Source organism: Myxine glutinosa, chromosome 7 (genome assembly GCF_964187855.1).
Source record: "Myxine glutinosa chromosome 7, kmMyxGlut1.1, whole genome shotgun sequence".
Taxonomy (NCBI): Eukaryota; Metazoa; Chordata; class Myxini; order Myxiniformes; family Myxinidae; genus Myxine; species Myxine glutinosa.
In genome coordinates this window covers 28,353,555-28,374,325 of record NC_136267.1, presented here as the reverse complement: position 1 = coordinate 28,374,325, position 20,771 = coordinate 28,353,555, and the positions used below count along the sequence as shown (strand labels likewise).

At 47.8% G+C, this 20,771-nt stretch overlaps 2 long non-coding RNA genes across 2 annotated transcripts in view; one reads left to right on the top strand and one right to left on the bottom strand.

Moving 5' to 3' along the window:
• Positions 1 to 12,688: 12,688 nt before the first annotated feature.
• The window catches only part of LOC144892910 (uncharacterized), a 71,153-nt gene continuing 63,070 nt past the window's right edge, over positions 12,689 to 20,771 (bottom strand). Inside the window, exon 3 of the long non-coding RNA XR_013624031.1 lies at positions 12,689 to 13,007. This is a non-coding gene — a long non-coding RNA (uncharacterized LOC144892910). The remainder of the gene's footprint in view (positions 13,008 to 20,771) is intronic.
• LOC144892911 (uncharacterized) lies at positions 12,862 to 16,279 on the top strand. The gene is made up of 2 exons (XR_013624032.1): positions 12,862 to 14,066; positions 14,138 to 16,279. It is a non-coding gene; the product is annotated as an uncharacterized LOC144892911 (long non-coding RNA).

Here is a 20,771-nt window from a genome sequence, read left to right as displayed (position 1 = left end):
GCGGAGCAGCCGAGCCAAAATTCCTACACGGATCAACCGTGAACATCACGTTCCTAAAGGCGTCCAGGTAATGACCTTTCCTACACGGATTAACCGTGAACGCCACGTTCCTAAAGGCGTCCATGTAGTAAACGTTCCTGCATGGACTAACCCTGAACTTCACGTTCCTAAAGGCGTCCATCTAGGGAATACTCAGCTCGGCCTCCCGGGGAAAAAGTGCTATCAGGAGGCAATAGGTGGTTTGTTGACAAGTTGGCCAGCAAAGAAAGTTTTCGCGGTGGTCAAACTTTCTTTCTTGAGGGGGGGAAGTGTTACGGACTAATGATTGTGGTTATGAGTATTGCTGTTGGTTTTGAGTATTCTAGATATTATGCTTAGTGACTTAAGGGAACGGGTTGTTGTGAGTAACAGATTTAAAAGCGCTCCTGGTGCAATGTGGAAGAAATCCGGATCGAGACCGGAAGAGGTGGAGTGAAGAAAAGGGAGGTGGGAGGACATCGGAGAGGGACGTGGTGGTGGAGGCTCCGGGCCGAGCGCTCGACCTACAGTGCGGGGGAACCTTGCGTCCTTAAAAGGGAGTTCGGTCGATAAGAAATATCGCCGGAGTGCGGGGGACCCCGCAACACTCGCCACAACCAACTCACTCTCCGTGTCACAATCACTCCCACTATCACACTCCGATGTGCATTCACGCTCGCACTCGGTAACACACTCGCGCCTCGACGCCATTCGCACACGCGCGCCATTGCCATTCACACAGCGCACCACGAACCTCCTACGAGCGCCCGGGTTACGCCTGCATCCCAAGCGCGCGAAAAACCCTCCCGCGCCATACACTCTCCTGCAAAATCTTTTTGCACCATATATCACCCGGCTCACCTTCGGGATTATTCTTCTTCTCGCTCCAACACCTGCAAACTTTCCATTTGGTTATTAAGCACGGCATCATGATGCGAGCACAGACCTTGTACATTTTCCATCTTTTCCTCCCGCGAGTGGTTTTCTAAGTCCGGCGTCTCTTCCAACCCAATTTCCAATATTGCTTCGATTTTAATTTCTTTTTCCTTTCCCTCGACGACCGCTGGCTCTATTAAAATTTTCTTTTCTACTTCGGCGGTCGCCGGCTTCCCCATACCCCTGGTCGCGATTTCTATACCCGTCCACGTGACTTCGCTTTGCTCATCTTCGCTCACCCCACGCTTCTCAAGCCGCATTACCTCGTCGCGTACAAATGCGACCTCCTCGCTCAACCTGCGGTTAACCTCCCTCTCACACTCCCTTGTCTCATACCGGGCTTTGTCCCTCGCCAACCCCCTATTAATTTCTTTGGCTTGGCCATTTACGTCCTCCAATTCGCCCCCTAATCCTCCCAATTTGACCTCTAGGCCCTCAATTTGGCTTCCCATGTCATTTCTCAATTCCCCATTGATTTCCCAATCGCTCCCCCATTCTGTTTTCCATTCGTTCCAATTGTTCTCCCATCTTGTCCATACTGTCGGTCTTTTTCTGTATTTCCACCATGAATTGGGCCATGAAGGCTTGCATTTCGACCACCCCCATTTGCGCAGCGGGCGCGGCTCTCGTCGCCATGTGCGAGGCGCCGCCATTTTGTGAGCCTGCAACCCCCGCTACTGCATCCTCATTGCTCTCCTCTTCCATTTCTCCCACTTCTTCCCTGGGGTCCTGGGTTGACGCTAACTCCTCCTCTACCTCCTCATTTTCCCCCACCGGCATCCGATCGCCTTGGGTATCCATGGCACGATTCAATTTGGATGTTAAATAAAAATTTTGGCCGCTCGTAATTTTGACCAAATTTTTTTTTCCAGATATAAAGAAATTTGGTTCGGGCTTCAAATCCCACTCCCAGACACCAATTGTTGTGGGCAATAGCACAATTGGTGTCCAAAATTTGGTCCCAGGTTCCAAATCCCAACTCCTGACTACCAATTGTTGCGGATCCGGGGGTCGACGCTCCCCTTACCAAGGGGGGGTTAGTCCCCTTGTCTTTTAAACTGGCCGATCCCCGAGTCCTGGAAATTATAACGCTCCTTTGCGGGGTTGAGATTGGCCAGGGTGATTGGTCAAGATGGATTCCCAAATACCAGCGTGCCAATCTCTCCGCAAAGCAGGGAGATAATTTCTGCTCGAACCGCGGACAGATGGAAATTGCCGAGCGGTTTAGCAATCCGCGATTCGAGCCGTTAGCAATAAGACTAACCCGATTCTGAGCGGTTCTAATCGTGCCACCGGTACTCAATTGAGGAAAAGACGAAAGCGATCGAATGAGAGGAAATCAGAGGGTAAGAAAGAACAAATATGGTTTATTACTATACTACTAAAAAAGGAAACGAAAGAAGGGCATATACAAGAAGAGGAGCAAAAGGACACAGGGAAAGCTTACACAGTCTTAAATATCACGCCCATGACAATACAGACAGACTTACACGAAAGGGGAATAGCAGGGAGGAGAAGTTCCAGGCAGATGGCAAGGGAGGAAGGTCCGGCTCCAGGTTCATGCTCCACTCCGGTCCACGCTTTGGTTCCGCGGCGAAACCCGGCAGGCAGCGCTGTTCATTGATCGTTGAACGCGAGCGGACCTTAGTTATCAGGGTTCATAAATCGGGGAGGGAGGCTTTGAACGTTCCTGACGCGCGGATGTTCAGCAGAAGTCCCAGCTAGAAGTCGTTCGTGCACTCAGCTCTCACGCCAGCTCTCTCTCTCTCTCTCTCTCGCTCCCGTCCTCCCGTCTCATCTCTTCTCAAGGCGCCGCGCTTGCGCTTATATAGTGCCCCTTTTGAAATCAAGCCGCCTGCTTTTAGACACACCCACCGGTGAGCTCGCCTCGGCCCCGGTTGGTCGCGAGGGCTCACCGACTCCTCCCTTGGTGACACAATGGGGCCACGCCTCGCTCCGACAACTCCTCCCCCTTCTTCTCCAGCTTGACCGCGTGGTTAATGGCGTTTGGAGCCAGCGCTGTGGCTGGCAGAGACGCGCAATCCAATTTGGAGGGAGACTAAGCCGCAAAATGAAGGGGATTGAACAAAGAGCCTAGGTTATTTGATTAATTCAACGCAGAGTCAAACTATTGGAAACAGAGCCTTACCTGAAACACATACTAATGAAATAACTGAAGAAGGTCCTATGGTGTCCTACGTGTTGCAAAATGGACTAGCTAGGGTGCGACCTTTGACCTTTGGAAGATGGGGATATTTACAGGGAATTATTTACAAGGCTTATTATTTTACAAAGTGAAGGTTCTAAAAACCGTAACAATACGAATGCAGAAGATTTTGTTTTGTAATCCGACCAAAGATAGCCCACTGACGGCCTTTAACTCCATACAGCAAAATTACTAAAGCCATGGGTCTATGACATTTTATGTCTTTTTCTCCTTGTTATTCAGACATTCGCATCCTTGCTTTTTAAGAACTATTTTAAAGTTCTGAAATTGTACAACATTCGTTTGAGAGATTAATAGCAATGACCTTTCTTAATACTATTTAGATTTTATTTTCTGTGCCTTAAAATTGAAAATGCATTTTTGGAGTAAACTGATTATCATGGTGTTTTGCACTTTGGGTTTGCTCCGCAACACGACTGTGAATCCGGTAAGTATTTCACATTACATTGCACTTTGGTTTTGCTCCTTGTTGATTGGGGAAATACAGTACCACTCTTGTCATCTGTGGCCACAAAATAGCGACTGATACTACGATGTCCATTTAGTGTGCTTAGCAAACGTAATATATATGCATTACCACGTAGATCTTGGAGATTGTGCATCCCATTTTCCAATTGGTCGATTGATGTATTTATGGGTAAGATGTGAATGATTTAATGATATTATTGTAGCGGCTGCCGCTGAGTTTTCACAATCGCCTTGCACCTATCAAGGACGCGGAGCGATCACCATGCCGGGCTCGTCCAGGACGCCCAGGCCCGCGCTCAACTTGCCAGGCCGCAGCCAGGACGCTGGGCCACGCCCCCTGGCGCCGGGCCTGGGCAAACCCCCTGGCGGAGTAGATATATATTGCTGACTGATAAACGGTTTTTCAGAGTGCCTGAGTGTTTGATTTCATTAAAGCAACTCAGATGAATTCTAGCTTTTTGTCGCGTCCATTCTTCCGATCGACGTGGGAGCCCCGGCTCCTTCATTGGTGACCTATCGACATGGACACGGCAGTCGCCCTTAAACTGCCTACCTTCTGGGAGGCTCACGCGGCGGTTTGGTTCGCACAGGCGGAGTCCCTGTTCGCCCTGCGAGGCATCACGGCCGACGACACCCGCTTCCACCATGTGGTAGCTGCGCTCGGGTCGGTTACCGCGGCCCGCGCCCTGAGCCTCCTCGAAAGCCCGCCAGCCGCTGACAAATACGGCGCGATTAAGAAGCTGCTCCTCGATGCTTTCGCCCTCCCATCGGCGGAACGCGCACGGCGCCTGCTCGATCTGCCTGAGCTCGGCGACACGCGCCCTTCCGAGCGCATGGACTACATGCTTTCACTGCTCGGCGAGCACTCTCCGGCATTCCTGTTCCGGGAGCTGTTCTTCCGTCAGCTGCCTAACCCGGTACGCCTCGCCCTGGCAAGCACGACGATCACAGATCCCCGGGCCCTTGCCAGAGAAGCCGACAAGATCTCCGCCGCAGGACAGCGCATCGTAGCGGCGACATGGGACCCACCGCCGTCCGACGCAACACCCAGGGCGCCCGAGCACCCGGCACGGTCGACGGCCGAACTGCCGACGCCATTGGCGGCCGCTCTACCGAGCCGACCACCTCCGGCACGACGACCGAGGCCTCCACCTGACCAAGCGTGGTGTTACTATCATGCCAGGTTCGGACAGAAGGCCCGGACATGCCGACCCCCGTGCACCTTCGGCAGGCCGGGAAACGGCCGGGCCGGCGTTCATTACCAGCCATGAGCGCCGGCCACACGGGCAACTTACTGTTCATCACGGATAAAGCGTCCGGACGGCGCTTCCTGTGCGACACCGGCGCCCAACTGAGCGTCATACCCGCCTCTGACCAGGACAGGCAATCCGCGGTTTGCGGCCCCTCCTTAGTTGCGGCCAACGGATCGACTATCCGCACCTTCGGCCCGCGCAACGTCACCCTCTGCTTCGGCGGCCAACGCTTTGCTTGGACGTTTGTAACCGCCAACGTGCCCGTGGCTCTGCTAGGCGCCGACTTCCTCTGCGCACACGGACTGCTGGTGGACGTCCAACGGCGTCGTTTAATCAACGCTGAAACCTTCAGCTCCCTGGTATGCACATTGAGCAGCTCCGCGCCGACCGAGCTGGCATGCGCCGTCCCGGCGGCGAACGAGTTTGCTCGCCTGCTCACGGAGTTCCCGGCCCTCACGCGGCCGACGTTTTCGGCCGTCGCAGTACGGCATGGGATCGAGCACCACATACCAACCACGGGCCCGTCGGTCTACGCCAGGGCCCGCCGCCTCGACCCAGCCAAGCTCGCCGTAGCGAAGGCCGAATTCGACGCGTTGGAGCACCTCGGCATCGTGCGGCGCTCCGATAGCGCGTGGGCCTCGCCACTGCACATCGTGCCAAAGCCGGGGGGTGGATGGCGCCCGTGTGGCGACTACCGCCGTCTCAATGACGCTACCACCCCCGACAGGTACCCGATCCCGCATATCCAAGACTTCTCCGCCCGTCTGGCGGGACGGGTCATTTTTTCGAAAATTGACCTCATACGGGGATATCACCAGGTACCTGTCAGGGCGGCCGACGTCCCTAAAACGGCAGTCATCACGCCGTTCGGCTTATTCGAATTCTTGCGGATGCCGTTTGGTCTCAAGAACGCGGCTCAGGCGTTCCAGCGCTTGATGGACGGCGTGCTGCGTGACCTGCCGTTCCTTTTCGTTTACCTGGACGACATCCTCGTCGCCAGCACGTCCCGGGCCGAGCACCTCCTCCACCTCCGGACGCTGTTCGAGCGCCTCAGCGAGCACGGCCTCATCGTCAACCCGGCCAAATGCCACTTCGGCACGACGGCCGTTGATTTTTTGGGCCATCACATCACCAAGAACGGGGCCGTGCCGCTGCCAACCAAGGTCGAGGCCATCACCACGTTCCCGCGTCCCCGCACCATAAAGGCCCTGCAGGAATTCCTGGGAATGGTGAATTTTTATCACCGCTTCGTGCCCCGCGCTGCTCAGCTCATGCGGCCCCTCTACGAAGCCCTCCGGGGCATGCCGGCCAAGCACGACATCGCCTGGTCCGCAGCAATGGATGCGGCCTTCCAAGGCTCAAAGCGGGCCCTCGCCGACGCAACACTGCTCGCTCACCCGGTGCTCAACGCTCCCATCGCCCTCACCACGGATGCCTCCGACTACGCGGTGGGCGCCGTACATGAGCAATGGGTGAACGGGGTTTGGCAGCCACTCGCTTTTTTCAGCCGGCAGCTCCGGCCGAACGAGCTCAAATACAGCACGTTTGACCGGGAGCTCCTCGGTCTACACCTGGCCGTCCGCCATTTCCGCCACCTCCTGGAGGGCCGACCTTTCACGGCGTTCGTCGACCACAAGCCGTTGGTTTACGCCATGGCCAAGGTCACGGAGCCATGGTCGGCCCGCCAACAGCGCCACCTCTCCGCCGTGTCGGAGTTTACCACGGACATCCGGCACGTTGCCGGCAAAAACAACGCCGTGGCCGACTGTCTTTCCCGGGCCAGCGCGAACGCGGTCCACCTGGGCGTGGATTTTGCGCTTATGGCGGCGGACCAAACCACCGACACCACGGTGCAAGCCCTCCGGGCGGCGGACACGGGCCTCCGCCTGGCCGACATCCCCTGCGCGGACACTGTCCTGCTCTGCGACGTCTCCCAAGGCCAGCCTCGCCCCATCGTGCCCGTCGCCTGGCAACGCCGCATCTTCGCCTCCCTCCACGGCCTTTCCCACCCGGGCCGGAAAGCTTCCCAGAAGCTGGTGTCGGCGCGTTTCGTCTGGCACGGCCTTCGTCGGGACGTCCGCGATTGGACCAGCGCCTGCACGGCCTGCCAACGGGCCAAGGTCCACCGACACACCCAGGCCCCGCTGGCACCTTTCACCGTGCCCGAACGACGTTTCGACCACGTCAACGTGGATCTGGTGGGCCCCCTCCCCCCGTCACGGGGGTTCACACACCTGCTCACCATGGTGGACAGGACCACCAGGTGGCCGGAGGCCGTTCCCCTCGTCTCCACCACCACCGCCGACGTAGCGCAGGCTTTCATCGCCACCTGGGTCGCCCGCTTCGGCGCACCGGCGGACATCTCGTCAGACCGCGGTCCACAGTTCACCTCCGAGCTGTGGGGCGCGGTCGCCCGCAACCTGGGGATCAAGCTCCACCGTACTACGGCCTACCACCCCCAAGCAAACGGGTTGTGCGAGCGATTCCACCGCTCCATGAAGGCCGCGCTCATGGCCGGCCTTCAAGACGTCGGGTGGGCCGACCGGCTGCCGTGGGTCCTTTTGGGCCTTCGCACGGCCCCCAAGGAGGACCTCCAGGCATCCACCGCCGAGCTTGTCTATGGCCAGGTGCTACGCGTCCCGGGCGAATTTGTGCCCGACGCTACCAGTCCCTGGTCCGCAGCTCACCAGCGCTCGGACCTCCAGGAGGCCGCCCGACGGTTTGCCCCCGTGCCAACATCCCACCACGGTGACCCCCAGTCCTACGTCCCCCCAGCACTCCGCACAGCGGAGTATGTTTTTGTGCGTCACGACGCACATCGGTGGCCACTCCAGCCGCCGTACGACGGGCCCTTCCGGGTGCTGCGTGGGACGACAAGTCGTTCGTCATCGACATCGGCGGCAGGTCGGACCGGATTGCTGTGGACCGCCTCAAGCCGGCGCACGTGGACGTCGACCACCCACCACGGGTGGCCCTTCCGCCGCGGCGAGGCCGTCCCCCGTCCACGGTGCCCCCCACTCGACCGCCCACCACCTCACCGGACCCCCTCCCACGACCCGCCAGGGGTCGTTCGGCCGGGTCATCAGGACCCCCCTCAAATTGACCCTGCCGGTGCAAGTCGATTCTGGGGGGACGTGTGTAGCGGCTGCCGCTGAGTTTTCACAATCGCCTTGCACCTATCAAGGACGCGGAGCGATCACCATGCCGGGCTCGTCCAGGACGCCCAGGCCCGCGCTCAACTTGCCAGGCCGCAGCCAGGACGCTGGGCCACGCCCCCTGGCGCCGGGCCTGGGCAAACCCCCTGGCGGAGTAGATATATATTGCTGACTGATAAACGGTTTTTCAGAGTGCCTGAGTGTTTGATTTCATTAAAGCAACTCAGATGAATTCTAGCTTTTTGTCGCGTCCATTCTTCCGATCGACGTGGGAGCCCCGGCTCCTTCATTATCATATTATAGAGTGTGTAAGGAAAGTTATAAATATATGATAACACATTAAATCCTATTGCAAGTAAAGTTGGGATTCGTGATGTTGCATTGATGGGTTGACTGACTGCCTGGACGCAACTGAGGTTGTGGATCCACTGATTTACCATCAATTGATGTGGATCCATGATCGAGGTTGTGGATCCGCCGTTTGGAGAGGTCCTGGGCTGAAAGGATTGAAACCTCGAGGAAGAACGGTGCCCAGCTGATGATCCATGCAGTCGGGAAACTAGTCAGTTGCTTACGGGTTAAGGTTCTTGCTTTAGGTGGAGAAACTATGTTTGAGGTTTACAATTTAAATAAAGTTGAATATGGGATGTTGTAAAATTGACATCATTTACAACAATCCTTTAAATTATTGAAGTTTAGGTACAACGGATACTGTACAATTAATTAAGCGTGTGTGTGTGTGTGTGTGTGTGTGTGTGTGTGTGTGTGTGTGTGTGTGTGTGTGTGTGTGTGTGTGTGTGTGTGTGTGTGTGTGTGTGTGTGTGTGTGTGTGTGTGTGTGTGTGTGTGTGTGTGTGTGTGTGTGTGTGTAAGAGAGGGATAGAATTGTAAGGAACAGAAATGAAAAAACGAGGTGTGTGTGTGTGTGTGTGTGTGTGTGTGTGTGTGTGTGTGTGTGTGTGTTTATAGTGTGTGTGTGTGTTTATAGTGTGTGTGTATGTTTATAGTGTGTGTGTGTTTATTGTGTGTGTGTTTATAGTGTGTGTGTGGGTGTGTTTATAGTGTGTGTGTGTGTGTGTGTGTTTATAGTGCGTGTGTTTATAGTGTGTGTGGGGGTGTGTGTGTGTGTGTGTGTGTGTGTGTGTGTGTGTGTGTGTGTGTGTGTGTGTGTGTGTGTGTGTGTGTGTGTGTGTGTGTGTGTGTGTGTGTGTCCGATCACTTATATTTGCCTACAGGTCACATTTTTAAACTGATCCTTACGAAACTTTAACAAATGGTGGCGTTGGCGATCCGACAGAATCCAATTTATTTTTCAGGTCAAAAGGTCAACATAGGCCAAAGGTCAACAACTTTTTTCAAATCTCTAAAATCCTCAATTTTCATACGATTGACTTGAAATTTGAATAGGGTTTTCATATCATCTTACTGAATTCAACCACCAACTATTTTTGAGGTCAACATAGGCCAAAAGGTCAACATCGGCCAAATTTCTAAAATTGTGAATTTTCATCTGATTAACTTAAAATTTGAAGACGATTTGCATATCAAGTCACTGAATTCAACCACCAACTATTTTTGAGGTCAACATAGGCCAAAAGGTCAACATCGGCCAAATTTCTAAAATTGTCAATTTTCATCTGATTAACTTAAAATTTGAAGACGATTTGCATATCAGGTCACTGAATTCAACCACCAACTATTTTTGAGGTCAACATTGGCCAAAAGATCAACATCAGCCAAATTTCTTAGATTGTCAATTATCATCCGATTAACTTAAAATTCGAAGACTATTTGCATATCAGGTCACTGAATTCAACCACTAATAATTAATTGCTGAGGTCAAAAGGATGCTCTACTGAGTGCCATTCTACTTTGTTCTGTTTTGCCAAATGTTGCTCCATGAGTGATTTTTCATCCTTGTTTGTTATTTTAAAGTTGATGTTCGTTCAGTTTATCTCAAAATCGGCCAAATGCATGAAATTCTCACCTTGTCTTGTTATACAGAAAATAAACATTTCCCCCAGAATAACCTCGTTGTAACCGTGTGAACAAATCGCAAATTGATTTGATTCGGACATTCTCGGAGATGCGCGCATCTCTCTCTCACTGCGCATTCTCGGAGATGACGTCATTTGATTCAATCAACAACGTTTGTCCCGGTATTAGAGGTAAGAAAGCCATTTGGGATGTGGCAGAATTCAAATAATAAAAATCTTTAATTAATTAAAAGCTGTCTCTCCTTTATTTTCATGTTTTCACCCCTGTCCATTTGTCTGTGTACAACATATCTCAAACAGTTGTGGAGGGATTCGGATGAAATTTGGTAGAGAGGTTTGGTTTGTAACACGGACGAAATGATTCGATTTTGGTTATGATCCGGATTCAGATCTGGATCTGAGAATTTTAAAAGTGATTCTTCACCATTGAGAGATGGGGCAAAAGGGTATGGACCAATTCGAACAATACTTGGTGGACAGGGTGTGTGTGTGTGTGTGTGTGTGTGTGTGTGTGTGTGTGTGTGTGTGTGTGTGTGTGTGTGTGTGTGTGTGTGTGTGTGTGTGTGTGTGTGTGTGTGTGTGTGTGTGTGTGTGACGAGGACAAATCAATTAGATTTTGGTGAAGATGCGGATACAATAACATTTTTTACGTGATTTGTCCCCATTGAGATACAGGGTCAAAAATGATATATAGCACGATATTTCAAAAAGTTGTGGATGACAAAACGAGGTGGATGAGTTGGATAAGTGACAAGAACAAGCCAATTCGATTTTGGTTCAGGTCCGAATCCAGATCCGACCTATCAGTGAGTTTCAAAACGTAAACTATTCAGCCTATTTGGAGGTACGTTCTCCAACGAGTTCCGTTCTAATTTCAGTTTTGGTGCCAATAATTTCTGACCATAAGTGAAATATATAATGGAAATAGTGCAGAAAGTAGTCTCTTGCCCATTTTGCGAGGAATAGTCGGGAATCGTTTCCCAGAAATAGTCGTGAAGATGGTACGTCTGCCCTCCGCACTGAAAGTACCACCTGCTAGCCCGAGCCAAAGTTGGCAAAGCCGGCGACCCTCGGCCTACAAGTCTTTGCTGCATCGTGACATAAAAAAGTGAGATGTTCTACATTCGTGTAACTGCATGGAAACAGAGTACTCAAAGATGGTACTCAAACTTAATGCAGAGATGTTCGTGTTTCCAGTGGACAACAATTCCGAGTTTAACGTCTCATTCCAATAATATTGGCTTTCTGCAGCCAACACCCAAAATTCCATTCGTGATATCGCTGTGGCCATTTCCTAAGTTTGGCTTTGCTTTCCGTTGAATTGGTGGGTAAAAGGCAACATACCACTTCGGGTGGTAATGCTTCCATTTGTCATGATGAAATGGCACCTTATGAGGAGGCTTTCGAGCTTTGTGGAGTAAAACATTGTTATAAAAATCAATGACTAGTGGAAATTGTGAGGAACTTCTTCATTCTAATTGGCAACGATAAACATAAGTGCCCTTTCCCACAAGCGATGCTTCAAAACAGCTGAGATATCCATTGCTTCCCAACATTGCAGAGCCAAATTGCCAAACCTGTTGCCTCCATTTTCAATTGCCCTTGGATTCAGGACAATCCTTTGACCTGACTTGGCTCTCTGGCCCTGACAACGTCCAGACGAGCACGAACGTGGTACTCGGTCAGTGGTCTTGGGAAACTTGTGTCACTCGTGTTTGTACCGATGTTTTGGTGAATTTGTTTTAGTTGATAAAACTGCCCCTGAGAGTTTTCCTGAACATTCTTAGCTTGGTTTTAACTGGCAGGGTATTTGTATGCATATTGGCATACACCTCTAGGTGGCAGTTTGCCATGCCACAAGGGTCGACTTCATAATAATGTGAGTTCAGATGGCTGATTGAGTTTTGATTTCCCAACATACTGAACTTGTCGTCTAATTGCAATACAGAAGGGAAGAAGCTCCACAACCTCGATTATAAATAATTTATTTCAGGCTTACAGTCGTCAAACTAGAGCGAAATCTATGGCACGCTTCACACTTACAACAAAGTACAAAGATGGACAAAAGTTCCACCAGGAATGCCCCAAAATAATTTTGAGTTTAAAAAATCTTCTCTTTTGACCTCTGTGATCCTAAGACCCCACCCCCTGGGGCATGGACCCCACACCCCCTCTCCCCCCTGGGGCAAGGGGGGAGAGGGGTGTGGGGGGAGAGAAGGGAAGGTCAAATCTAAAAAAAATCGCTACAGACAGGCAGACGGACTGAGCTGATTACAATATCCCCCCATTTTTTATTAAGCGTGGGGATGATGACAGAATTGTAATATAATTTTGTATATCATTCAAGAAATGTATGTTTGTTTGTTTTCTTTTCATTTTCCTAAACCGGAATTAATTGAAAACTGGAGGCGCAACTGGTTTGATAAATTGAATTGATGTTTGATTCATTATAAATTGAATTGATATTTGATTAATTATAAATTGAATTGATATTTGATTAATAGAGTTGTTATTGGATAAATTGATAAATTAAATTGACTAGCAACGGTACCCGCCCTATGGGCAGGGCTTCAATTGGGAGGCCCAAATGAAAAGGCAAAATATCAGAAATTTAAGGCTTTTTTTTATTTTAAACGATTCATATAAACATCCATTAAATCATATCACACGCAAATCATCAAAATCTAAACAGTATCTTCCTATAATTCACCAAATGTCCCACAGTGATCTATACACTATGATCGTGATGATCGTGATCGTGAATCGTGATCAATAATCGTGTTCACAATCGCTATGTCGTGTGTACTCCCGATACGTGTTTCCTTCAGTTGGAATGGGTTAGAATTCTCTCAAGCAGGGATTCAACCCGTGTCCTTATAAAAGGTCTTTGTCCGAGGTCACCGAATCCGATCGGTGCAGCCGTGCAGCGATCGGTGCAGCCGTTTGTGCGGCACCTGGGAAAACAACATCGTCACAATGAGAACAATGAACGTTATGTGAACGCGAATTTTATGCGGGAGTCCAAACCTGAGAATGCTGTAGACCAAAGCTGAAATTGGGAAAACTAAATAGCCTATTTTACTCCTGGAGATCCCAGGATTATCCACTCAAAATATCTTTGCGATCGGTTCAGCAGTTGTTACGGTACCGTCGAACAGACAGACTTACGGACGGACATTTGGTGAATTATAGTAAGATAAATGAAAAAATGATGCATTGAATTTATATTTGATAAATTGAATTGTTGTTTGATAATCTGATAAATTGAATTGCTATTTAATGAATAGAATTGTTCTTGGATAAATTGATAAATTGAATTGATATTTGATAAATTGATAAATTGAATTGATATTTAATAAATAGAATTGTTCTTGGATAAATTGATAAATTGAAATGATATTTGATAAATTGATAAATTGAATTGATATTTTATAAATAGAATTGTTCTTGGATAAATTGATAAATTGAATTGATATTTATTAAATAGAATTGTTCTTGGATAAATTGATAAATTGAAATGATGTTTGATAAATTGATAAATTGAATTGATATTTGATAAATTGAATTGATATTTGATAAGTTTATCAGTTGAATTGATATTTGATAAACTGAATTGATATTTGATAAATTGAATTGATATTTGATAAATTTATCAGTTGAATTGATATTTGATAAACTGAATTGATATTTGATAAATTGAATTGATATTTCATAAATTTAATTGATATTTCATAAATTGATTTACTGTTTGATAAATTCATAAATTTAATTGATATTTGATAAATTGATAAACTGAATTGATATTTGATAAATTGAATTAATATTTGATAAATTGAATTAATATCGAATAAATAGATTTGTTATTGGATAAATTGATATATTGAATTGATATTTTATAAATAGAATTGTTGTTGGATAAATTGAATTGATATTTGATAAATTATCAGTTGAATTGATATTTGATAAATTGAATTGTTGTTTGATAAATTGAATTGATATTTGATAAATTATCAGTTGAATTGATATTTGATAAATTGAATTGTTGTTGGATAAATTGAATTGATATTTGATAAATTATTATCAGTTGAATTCATATTTGATAAATCGAATTGTTGTTTGATAAATTGAATTGATATTTCATAAATGTACAGACTTGGCATTTAATATGGAATTTTTTTTTTGAGGGGGTGAACTTACTTTTCAAGATGACTTAGAACCAAAAGTTCATTGGAGTTATGTTGAAATTATTCTAGATTTTGTTAATGTGACCTTTAAAAGAAACAAAAACCACATTTGACATTTCAAAGTAAATAAATTGATCCATGAAAGTGATGTAAACTGATATCGAACTCAATTCACGGACAGTACTGTGTTAAACTTCTGTACGTTTTCCAGAAGTATCTCTTTATTTTGCACATTAGCCAAAAAAAAATTCAACAAAAACAAAAGCTAAATTATGACTGGGATTACGGACAGTTAAATTACAGTTCAGTACTTCGTGTAACCCCCACGAGCATTCAGGAGAGCACGTACACGTCGAGGCATGCTGTTCATGAGATTTGCCAAGGTTTGGACAGGAATTGCTTGCCATGCAGTGACAATAGCCTGCTGCAATTCACGCAGTGGTAGGCTGCTGGTCCAAGTTGTCGATTTGACGCGTTCATTCTGCCCACAAGTTCTCTGTCGGATTCATATCCGGGGACATGGCAGGCCACTCCATATGCTTGACACCACGGTCAGCAAGAAAGTGTTGGATCATGCGAGCACGATGAGGCCGTGCATTGTCATCTTGGAAGACAAAGTTTCCTCGAAAGGCTGCACGAGCAAATGGAAGCAAGGTTTCTTCCAGAATGACCCTGTACTTGAACTGGTCCAGGCTTCCATTCAGAACAACCAGGTCAGTTTTGCCCCCTGCATGAAAAGCAGCCCAAACGGTCACCCCACCACCTCCAGCTTGGACTCTTGGCACTATACAATCTTCGTTATGGGCTTCATGCACTTGTCTGCGCATTCGGGCGTGGCCATATTGACGATCGACCAGAAATCTAGACTCGTCACTGAAGGTCACGTGATTCCAGTGTCCTGGCTGCCATTGACGGTGCTCTCTGGCCCACTGCAATCGGCGCTGGCTGTGTCGTCTGGTCAGGCGTGGCTTTCTCAGGGGACGCCTGGCACGATAGCCTGCTTGAACCAGTCGTTAGTTGACTAGCCTTCTGGATACAGGCACATTTGTCAGTTGCTGCCACTCAGCCCGAAGCCGATTAGCTGACTTGGTACGGCCATTGCAGACTAACCGGTGCAGCTGGCGATCATCTCTCCTTGTGGTTCTGCGTGGACGTCCTGGCCTCGGTATTGGAGTAGGGACACCCCTCTGAGCATTTCGTTTCAGGATCTTTGACACCTGACCTTGAGTGATGCCATACTGCCGAGCAATAGCACGCTGTTTCATGCCAGAATTTCGTAAAGCCACCACTCCATGACAAACAGCATTGTCAAGTTGACGGTTAATTGATATTTCATGAATTTAATTGATATTGATAAATTGATTTACTGTTTGATAAATTCATAAATTTAATTGATATTTGATCAATTGGTAAACTGAATTGATATTTGATAAATTGAATTGATATTTGATAAATTGAATTGATATTTAATAAATATAATTGTTCTTGGATGAATTGATAAATTGAATTGATATTTTATAAATAGAATTGTTATTTGATAAATTGAATTGTTGTTTGATAAATTGATAAATCGAATTGATATTTGATAAATTGTCAGTTGAATTGATATCTGATAAATTGAATTGATATTTCATAAATTTAATTGATATTTGATGAGTTGTTAATTGAACTATTTGATAAATTGATCAATTTAATTGATAGTTGATAAATTGAAAATTTTGATTTATAATTTCAAAGTCCAAGTGGGTTCAGGTTGGGGAAGAGGGAGGCAAATTCTCTCTAAGTGTGTTGTTTAGCGTTGTTTCTAAGCAGTGTGAGGGGGTATTACAAGTCATAATAAAATACCCCAGCAAAATAATAGACATAGACATGGGAGGATTATCATATTATAATATCATAATATTTGATTGTTTGTTTAACTTCTATGCACTCTTGAACCACTGCATGAGATGAGTTGATAACTGGTGATTGTACTCGAAATTGTTGTGCAGTGTCACATGGTGAGGTTTTAAAGGGAATAAAAAACAAGACCAAAAGTCTAACAGCGGCATAGCCGGGCTTGTAAAATATTATAAATCACAAACACATATTATTAGCTTTTTAAACAGTCGTTAATGTTGTTTATAACATTAAACAAAGAAATTTGGAGGAATTCCGACATCCATGAGGTAAGTTTTACTTCAGAACTGAGCGAAGATCTACTGTAATATATATATATATATACCCCACAAGGGTTGGAGGTGTGCTCATTTACCAAGCAGCTAGCCAGCGCTTGCCAAGCCAGCCGTTCCTTAACGGTTTTGAATGGAGTGCTTGTTCGAATGCTTTAAACACTTGGCGGTCTCTCCACAAGAAACTTGGTAAATGAACACACACCCAATGTTCTTGAGACCCGATCATAGATCTACTGAGGACTGACCCTTCCTTGGGGACATACCGTGGGGACATATATCCCAAAGAGGACTGACCCTTCCTGCAGCTCCCATAGTGAGTGGGTGTAGGCCTACTAGTAAATTAAAATGTCGGTTGGTGGAGCAGCCGTCGTAATGACATCATAGACGTAATGACGTAACGGACACAAAACCGCCGCTTCTTTAATATGCAGAACATGATATATTTAAACTTCCAGTACGTTTGTAGTCACTACGAAGGGATTAGATTTACTATAATATTAACGTTACGTTATCATTATTTCGAAAATGATATTACAATCAAAAAACCGAGGTGAATTCCTTACTTCCTCGGTTATTAATATTAGTGCCAAACAACGCTTATCATTGATCATGAACCATACACCACTTCAATCCATTAACCTTCCATTCACGACATTGGGATCAAAGTATTATGGTTGTATTTACAAAAACGATACGACTGAAATGATACACAACTAATATTAATAATAATGCATTTATTTTATATAGCGCTTTTCAGGAAGCCCAAAGACGCTTTGACAGAGTGCAAAACATAATGCATAGCAAAGCATAAAAACAATTGCAAAAAAAGAAGAATCAATAGGGAAATATTCAAAGCACAAAGGAGGGAGAAGGAGAGGAGATAGTCAGGGGTTAGATGCTGTGGGTTAAATGTTGAATGCAGTGTTGAACAGGTGGGTCTTGAGTGATGTTTTGAATGTGGTGAGTGAGGAGGAGTCTCTGATGGTGTGAGGTAGCGAGTTACAGAGGGTGGGAGCAGCGATGGAGAAGGCCCTGTCCCCCCAGGATCTAAATTTGGTCCGGATGGGGGGGGGGGGGTCAGAAGGTTGGTACCAGCAGAGCGGAGGTTGAACTTCTTTCCTCCTACTGTATTATCCAGTGGGGAACTACTGTATTAAGAATTCTGGGCTTAATTTGTCCGAAGCAGTCCGAAGGTGAAGCATAACGCCTAAGGCCTATACGTACCGTACAGTATTGGGTATTGTTGGAAGAGACGTAACGTCTATGCTTTCAATATTTGATGGTTTTAACAATCGGTTTGTTTGTGTTTCACACTGAATGAAAAAATGTAAAGATAGAGCATGGCGATTGTGATATATGACAGGTTCGACGATATGTTCTGCCTGAACGACATAGGAATCAAAATGGCGGAGTGTCGAGAGTCAGCTGCAGCACCACTGTAATGACATCAGACGTAATCACATCACCCTGTCATATGACCAGATCCTCAGCTCTGATTGGTATACCTTTGAGGGGACATACATACATACAGACGGACAAACACTGTTCTAGACGGCTTTGCCCGATGGGCTACGCCATAAAAACTTTCTTCTGGAAGTGTGAACATTATGAGAACTGAACCACCAAATGTAATGAGTTGAAAATTGGTTAATGTGCTCCCTATGGTGTGAGAGGGGGCATAAGGGAAGGTGTACAGGGTAAAAGCCCCAAATCTCTCTTTGTAAATGTGTGTCATATCTCTATGTAAATGACTTGTAAATGCAACTTCCACCACGACAAGTCATAAAATACGCCATCGACATAAAAGTGGAGGAATTAACCTGCCTGTCAAGAGGAAGGGGTTAAAATCAAATAGCAATAAAAATACATTTTCATTTCAAGATTATACCTGGTGTTGGCCTGATGGTTAGGGCGGTGGGCTTGGTCCTGAGTTCGAATCCCGTTGAATTAACGCCAGGTGGGGTTGACTCAGCCTGTCATCCTTCCGAGGTTGGCAAAATGAGTACCAGATACCTGGATAGAGAGAGCCATTGCATCCGCGGCAGACGCACCCACAGAAATGATGCAACCGGCATCCGGGTGGCTGCACACGAACCACCCACCATTACAAGATTGAGGCTCATGGAAAAGCCAAATGATGTTGGGTACAAACAGAAAGTGGAGGCAGAGGGGTAACATTCGGAGCCAATAAGCAATATGGAATGAATGAACAGGAGAGGTGATGGGAGGAAACATTGCAACCTGCAAGTGAGAAATTTGGGTACCGTATGAAAGGATAATGGAGGTACAGTAAATATTGTGGGTGAAGATGAGGGATGACGAGATGGACGCACACTGCCTGCTTGAAGTCATGGAGGGAGGATTGAAATAGATCAGTCCATGAAAGGTGGCTTTACAGACAGAAGCAAGGTATGAATGATGTAGACTGATGTAGACTTTTTGCCTGGATGTCCAGAAAGGGGGAAGGGAGGGGTGCTTTTCTGGAAGAACAGGTACGTCCTGGATAAAAAGGAAGAAAAAAAAGTTTTCCTTTTTTCGAAAAGAGACTAGAAGATGTGGAGATGGCAGGACGATATGACGTGGCGATTGCGGAGCGAAAAGATGTGAGGCCTGTGAGGCGAGAAGATGTGGGGACTGAGGCGAGAAGACGTGGGGACTGAGGCGAGAAGACGTGGGGACTGTGAGGCGAGAAGACGTGGGGACTGAGGCGAGAAGACTTGGGGACTGAGGCGAGAAGACTTCGGGACTGAGGCGAGAAGACTTGGGGACTGAGGCGAGAAGACGGGGATTGAGGCGAGAAGACTTGAGGACTGAGGCGAGAAGACGTGGGGACTGTGAGACGAGAAGACGTGGGGACTGTGAGGCGAGAAGACGTGGGGACTGTGAGGCGAGAAGACGTGGGGACTGTGAGGCGAGAAGACGTGGGGACTGTGAGGCGAGAAGACGTGGGGACTGTGAGGCGAGAAGACGTGGGGACTGTGAGGCGAGAAGACGTGGGGACTGAGGCGAGAAGACGTGGGGATTGAGGCGAGAAGACGTGGTGACTGAGACGAGAAGACGTGGTGACTGAGACGAGAAGACGTGGGGACTGAGACGTGGGGACTGTGAGACGAGAAGACGTGGGGACTGTGAGACGAGAAGACGTGGGGACTGTGAGACGAGAAGACGTGGGGACTGTGAGACGAGAAGACGTGGGGACTGTGAGACGAGAAGACGTGGGGACTGTGAGACGAGAAGACGTGGGGACTGTGAGACGAGAAGACGTGGGGACTGTGAGACGAGAAGACGTGGGGACTGTGAGACGAGAAGACGTGGGGACTGTGAGACGAGAAGACGTGGGGACTGTGAGACGAGAAGACGTGGGGACTGTGAGACGAGAAGACGTGGGGACTGTGAGACGAGATGACGTGGGGACTGAGAGACGAGAAGACGTGGGGACTGTGAGACGAGAAGACGTGGGGACTGTGAGACGAGAAGACGTGGGGACTGTGAGACGAGAAGACGTGGGGACTGTGAGACGAGAAGACGTGGGGACTGTGAGACGAGAAGACGTGGGGACTGTGAGACGAGAAGACGTGGGGACTGTGAGACGAGAAGACGTGGGGACTGTGAGACGAGAAGACGTGGGGACTGTGAGACGAGAAGACGTGGGGACTGTGAGACGAGAAGACGTGGGGACTGTGAGACGAGAAGACGTGGGGACTGTGAGACGAGAAGACGTGACTGTGAGACGTGGGGACTGTGAGACGTGGGGACTGAGACGTGGGGACTGTGAGACGTGGGGACTGTGAGGCGAGAAGACGTGGGGACTGTGAGGCGAGAAGACGTGGGGACTGTGAGGCGAGAAGACGTGGGGACTGTGAGGCGAGAAGACGTGGGGACTGTGAGGCGAGAAGACGTGGGGACTGTGAGGCGAGAAGACGTGGGGACTGTGAGGCGAGAAGACGTGGGGACTGTGAGACGAGAAGACGTGGGTACTGTGAGACGAGAAGACGTGGGGACTGAAAGACGAGAAGACGTGGGGACTGTGAGACGAGTCATTTGCTTTTGTTTGTGTTGCCTTGGTTTGGGATTTTGAGAGTCAATTTGCAGGTCAGTGTATCGTGGAACACTTGAAAATACTGTATTGCACACGTGCATTTTTGGAGTGTAATTTTCCATCACAGTATACTTGCTGGTGACGTGATCCATTTAATGAAGCTCTCGGTGGCTTTGGCTCTGAGGCAGGAAATAGATTGCTTGATTTCATCATTGTAGCCAAGTTAATTATACAACGCTAAATTTATCCAGAAAAGAGAGCTGCTTGATCCAAAACAATTTGTGTTGTGGTGTATTATGTAAAGTTGTAGGCTGTGGGCAA